The 6,000-nt window shown below is 43.2% G+C and overlaps 1 protein-coding gene across 3 annotated transcripts in view; it reads left to right on the top strand.

Moving 5' to 3' along the window:
• The first annotated feature begins 459 nt into the window (after positions 1 to 459).
• The window catches only part of PAK5 (p21 (RAC1) activated kinase 5), a 291,163-nt gene continuing 285,622 nt past the window's right edge, over positions 460 to 6,000 (top strand). For all 3 annotated transcript variants that reach the window (XM_074317514.1, XM_019734919.2, XM_074317515.1), the window contains exon 1: positions 460 to 1,125. The gene's annotated coding sequence lies outside the window, so the exon portion shown is untranslated. The remainder of the gene's footprint in view (positions 1,126 to 6,000) is intronic.

Raw genomic sequence — 6,000 nt, 5'->3', positions numbered from 1 at the left:
TGGACAAGTCCAGCCTTACCCTTACATGTATAATAAATTGACACTTTGATGCAGCGTCTGAGTTTTTGTCTCAGTTCAGGAAAGGTAGGGGAACAGCCAAGGCAGACTGGTTCCGACTTTAGAGGCTCAGCCAACAACTAGTTTGCTAGCCCCTAGCAAAGTGAGCAAAGAGGTCAAGGCACACTTCTCCCTATAGGCCACAAATTCTGTCAGAAAGTAGCCAGTTTGGGCTGCTTGTGGAGCTCAGACCTACTGAGATTCCTGCCAAGGCGGGCACAGCAACCCCCGGGGCACCTTCACTTAGCGGCCACACTACGTGTGGACACCAGAGACCATTTCTGGACCAGGAGGTAAGAGTGGGGTTCTCTAGATCCTTGCTACTCAAGTGTGGTGGCCTACCTGCGTGCAGCATCACATCACCTGGGAGCATGTTTGGCTGGTAGAATCTCAGGCTCCCGGCCAGGCCAACTGAATTTGAATCCACATGTTAATTCACAGGCACATTGAAGTTTGAGAAGCTTGTGTCCAGGTGGTAGCCATGAGGCTAGCGGAAGGATCTGTCTCCCAGCCCCGCCCCTCCTACTCTTGGCTCGCCTCTTAAGCAAAGCTCAGCCCTGCATTGGTCCTGCACGAAATTTCTGCAAAACCGGTGTGTGGGGAGGAGGCTTGTAGGAGCTGCCGTCGCCTGGGAGGATAGAGGATAAGCGTGAATGGATGAGCAAAAGGCAGCTTTCTCCAGCTTGGGGCTCAGCGGAGTGTAGACACTCCCCCGACCTTCCCCCGACACCTTGCTACCCTCACCCCCGGCAGCTGCTACCGCGGGCTTGCCGCCGGTTGCCACGAAAACCCGGAACAGCTGCGTGTGCTCACGGAAAGTCCTCCTAGGGGCGACGCTGGGGAGCTGGGCATGCTCAGTAGCTGGGGGAGGCTTGGGTGGAGAGTAGAAAGCTTTGGCTGCGCCTCCCACCCCCTCCCGCCGGCCCCCGCCCCCTTGCCCCTACCCAGACCATAGTAGTTGCCCGGCGTGCGCCCGGGGAGACCGGGAACATGGCGCTCCTAGCGATGTAGAAGCCGAGGCGGCGAAGGGGATGAGGCACCGCCGTTTCGCTGACAGCCAGCCACCAGGTAGGCAGGCGCGCCTGGCGGGGCTGCCAGGGTGGAGATGGGCGCGGGGAGGGGCGCTTGCGAGGATGCGCACGGCTGGGACCCGGGGCATCTTCCTTTGCCCGGAGAGGATGCGAAGCGGACATCTGTGACAGCGCGCAATTGTGCATCTCCTAGGAGATGTCAAAGGCTGGGGACCGGCTGCCTGGAAGGAAGGGATCCGGGGACCGCCCCCCGCCTCCCTCCCACACACCCACCCATGCGCTACCATCCAGCCTTGGCTCTCTCCACCGGTCAAATAAAGGATAGTTCCTTTATGCTGGGTGGGAGGGCGTGGGGGAGAACGCCGGATACCAGCATTAGGAGTGCGTTGGTCCCCCCAGACCTCTAGCAAGCCTAGCACCAGTTCTTTGTGTATAACAGCCGCACACGCCCGGGGGTGTCGCGGTGCCTGCATCTCCTGAGGAGTGTTGGACATATTGCCAGGGCAGGATTCCCGCACGGTTTTTGTCTCTTGGCAGGTATAGACTGGAAGATGCAATAGCTGAGTCCCTTTGGGGCTGTGTTTTCCTTTGTTACTTGCCTTGGTGTGTGTGTGCGCGTATGGGTGTGTGGTAGGTTGTAATGAAGAGAGAACTTCTGTTCATGGGCACGGGTGTGGGCAGAGCGTGGAAGAGGATCTAGGTTCCAAACTCTTGTCAAAATTCAGTGTTATGTGTCGTCCTCCCGTAGGGCAAACTTGAACAGTCCAGAGATGAGTGCCCAGTTTGGAGAAGCGTGTTAGCCCTTCTTGAACCCATGTTTGTATATTTGGAGCTTTAAACATGGGACACAAGTTAATTCAACATTAGATATCAATTAAGGGAATTTGAAGCATTGGGGCTATCTGTGGTGGGCTTTATAAGCCAAATTAATAAAGAAAAGAAGTTGGCACAAAGCCAGAAGTAAGTGTCATCGTGAATAGTTGATGACAGCTTAGAAGGCTGAATGCACTTTGGGGGAAATCTGGAAACCTGGCAATCCACAGAGTTCTCTCAAGAAGTAGGTCTTAGGTAACTAACTCAGGAACCTCTCACCACATCCTTTTCTCTTCTGGGGTCTGGTGGCATGTTAACACTCTTTCTTACCCGAGTCCAAATGTACTAGATGTTGCTACAATTCTATGAAATTGACACCCCATAATAACGTCTCTGTCACCTTATATTTGTATATCTGTTATATTCAGCACAACTCAATGGGTTAGGAAGGGAAGGTAAATTTAGAATATGCTTTTATTTTTTGCTTTATAATTTAAAGGATGGACATCTGCGACTACAAAGTTTAGACACTTCCCTTTGTACATACAGTATTTACTTTATGGTCTCCTTAGGTAGCAAAAATGAGCCAGTATCATCAAAATGAAATGGGAAATGCTTGAGGAAAATGCATTTAAGTAAATTAAAGTCATAAATGTCCAATCTGATAGTATCTTGACTTGGAATACATATGTGCAAAGCAGAAGCACAGCTAATGGAAGCAATAGAAGTTGATGGTCTTAGAATAAAAATTTTCTATTCCTGTGTGAATGTGTTGATTGTATTAGGTCCCTGTAATTTGTTATTTTGTAAATAAATGTGAGTTTTAATTGCAGGCATTGAAAACAGTTTGGCAGTGCATCCCCTCCACTTTGTCAGTTTGCTCAAATGCTGCAAGTGTGAGAAGCTGGAGTCCTAGGGTGCGGTATCATCTTGGTGATGAGACAGACCTGAGTTTGAGCTTAGACTCTCCTGATTTTAGCTTTGTGATCTTGGGCAAGCTATTTAACTTTCCCAAGCCTCAGTTTCCCCATCTGTAAAACAAGTCTAGAAAGACTTTAGGTAAGTAAGACCTACCTAAATGGGTAGCTGTGTGGATTACTCATAACATGAACTATTAAGAAATTGGTGGTGACCACTATAAGAGAAAGGGAAATGGATGTTTATCCTGTACTGTGTGCCCTGTTTTATGCTAGTCAGGTTCAAATATGTGATCTCCTTTAATGTTCCAACTCTATTAGTTTGCTAAGGCTGTGATAACAAATTACCAAAAACTAGGTTGCTTAAAACAACAGAAATTCATTCTCTCACGGATCTGGAGGCTAGAAGTCCAAAATCAAGGTGTAGACAGGACCAAGCGCCCTCTGAAGCCTCTAGGGGAGGGTCCTTTCTTGCCTCTTCAAGCTTTTGGTAGCTGCAGGTGTTCCTTGACTTGCGATAGCATAACCGCAGTCTCTGCTTTCATGTACCATGTTTCCCTGAAAATAAGACCTAGCCAGACCATCAGGTCTTGCATTATAGTAAAATAAGACCCAGTCTTTATAATATAATATAATATAATATAATATAATATAATATAATATAATATAGTATAGTATAGTATAGTATAGTATAGTATAGTATAGTATAGTATAATATAATATAATATAATATAATATAATATAATATAATACCGGGTCTTTATTAATTTTTGCTCCAACAGACGCATTAGAGCTGATGGTCGGGTTAGGTCTTGTTTTCAGGGAAACAGGGTATCTTCACATGGCAAAGTTCCCCCTGCTTATAGGGAGGGACATCATTCATGTTGTATTAGGGCCTACCCTAATTCAGTATGACTTCATCTTAACTTGTTACATCTGCAAAGACCCTATTTCCAAATGAAGTCATATTTATAGGTTCTCGTTGGATGTAAATTTGGGGTTGAGGGGGGAACACTATTCAGTCCAGTATGCCTACATCCCTACGATAGTGTTTAATGACAACACTAATATTGTGTCAGCATACATGCAGAAGGTAGAAGTAGTATCAGTTCAAAAAATACTTTAAAGGTTATTTAATTCAGCTAACCTATTTCAGGTTTTATTTACCCAACCATGGTAGGGAAGAATGGCATTCAAGCATACCTCATTTATACAAGTGTCACTTATCTGGAAACCCAGACAATCTAGGATCTCAGTCTAGTTCAGGTAATATAGCTGACATACCCTGTCTCAAATGGATTTGTTAATGTCTCCTTCCCTTTTTGCTACCCTACCAACAGAATGCAAACAAATGACAGAAAACCAAATTAAACAACAAAAATGGCAACAGCAACAAAAACGCCCCAATCTTAACACCTTTCTAATCTTTCTTATCCTGGTAAATGGCACCACTATCCTTAGAGTTGTTTTAGCAAGAAATTCAAGAATCATCTTTGATAACTTCGGAGATTTCCTTTGCCTTCTACATCTAAAACCGTGACAAAATCTTATAAATTCTGTCTTCTACTTATATTGCTAAGTATATCTTGATAGATTCTTCTTTCCATCCCCACCATCAAACTTTAAATCGTCATCTCTCACCGGGATTATTAGTATAATTTTCTAAAAAGGCCCCTGTTTGCTTGCTTGGTCCCTCCAATCCTTCATCCAGAAAAGATAGGATCATGTCAATCCCTGCGTAAAATGTATCCACATGCTTGGGAGAGATTCCAGAGACTCTCACAGCCTTGGGTACTTGGTCTGCCTCGTCTCGGGCACCTCTTCCTCTTGCTGCTGTCACGCTGATCAGTGTGACAGTGTGTTTCTTGAATATCAGTGTGTTTCTTGAATTTCCTGTCTGTTTCTTGAATATCCCAACCACTTCTCCCTATACTTTGCCAGTCCAAGCTGTATTCATCCTTTAGGCCTCTTTGATTTCCCTTCCCCATAACCCAAATCTTCCATCAGCCTTCTACTTTTCATCCATGGCACTTGTTACCTATTTATTTGTTTGGCTATTTACTTAATGTCTGTGATGGCCATTTATTTTTTGTCTTGCATGTAGATGCTCAATGATGGCCTCTGTGATGGCCATTTATTTTGTGTCTTGCATGTAGATGCTCAATAAATGTTTGGCGAATGAGTGAAGGAATGAATACTCTTCCTCATAGCATTTTTATGTGCAATTTAAAGATCTGATTTTTTAGAACATTTTTGGTTTTTTTCAGTAGTATAAGAAGAGCAGTGTAGAACCTCATTCTGACTTCAAAAGAGTAGTATTCTTGGCTTTTAAAACTGTCTATCCTAAGAATTGGTTTTATGCAAGCAGTTAAGAATTGAGTCAAAATATTTTCTGGCAATTGAGCATTTTGTGAAAATACATCAGTCAGTCAACAAATATTTTGTAAATGTTTGTTGGACATCTATGTTTTCCATTTTAGGCCCTTAGGAATACAATGATGAACTAGACTTTTAGCCTTCTAGAGATTAATAATAATCAATAATAATATTATGTGTAATAATAATTAATCACATTATTTATTGAGCTTCTGTTATATGCCAGGTTCTCGTCACTCCCTATCCTTACTTGTTACTATAACTAGTCCTCCAATTTTTCTCAATAACACAGAACCCAAATCAGATGTACAACAGATATTTGGTACATATAATAATTGGTAGATTCTATTATCCTGATCTTTTAAAATAGAAAGTATGTTTATCTGGGGAGAAAGGAATCTGCTCATGCAATTGCTTTCTGAATATATCTAGGTGGGCCCTCTTCTGCTTTAAAAAATCATTCTGCCTATTGTCTCCGAGGTCAAAATAAGAGACAAATGGGTCTTTATATGAGAACAGTTTCCAGGTGTGTTTCTTTGTCTTCTACAGTAGTCAAAATTCTTCATTACCAGCTGAATTGTTTTATTTGTCTTGTTTAATCTAAGTGAGAAGTGACTTAATGTCTTTCTCATTCAGAGCTCTTTTTGGTAGTTTTGAATTGCAAGACTGAGTACCCGATGGAAATGAATGGGGTTCAACACTGGAGCACAGGTTACATTTTGGATTTCTTGAGTATCCTCAATTTCATGTCTTTTCATTATTCGCATAAAAGGTGATTTTAAAAATAAATAAAAATACCATTTAAT

Source organism: Rhinolophus sinicus, linkage group LG13 (assembly GCF_036562045.2).
Source record: "Rhinolophus sinicus isolate RSC01 linkage group LG13, ASM3656204v1, whole genome shotgun sequence".
NCBI classification, from domain to species: domain Eukaryota; kingdom Metazoa; phylum Chordata; class Mammalia; order Chiroptera; family Rhinolophidae; genus Rhinolophus; species Rhinolophus sinicus.
This window is presented reverse-complemented; position numbering and strand designations above follow the sequence as displayed.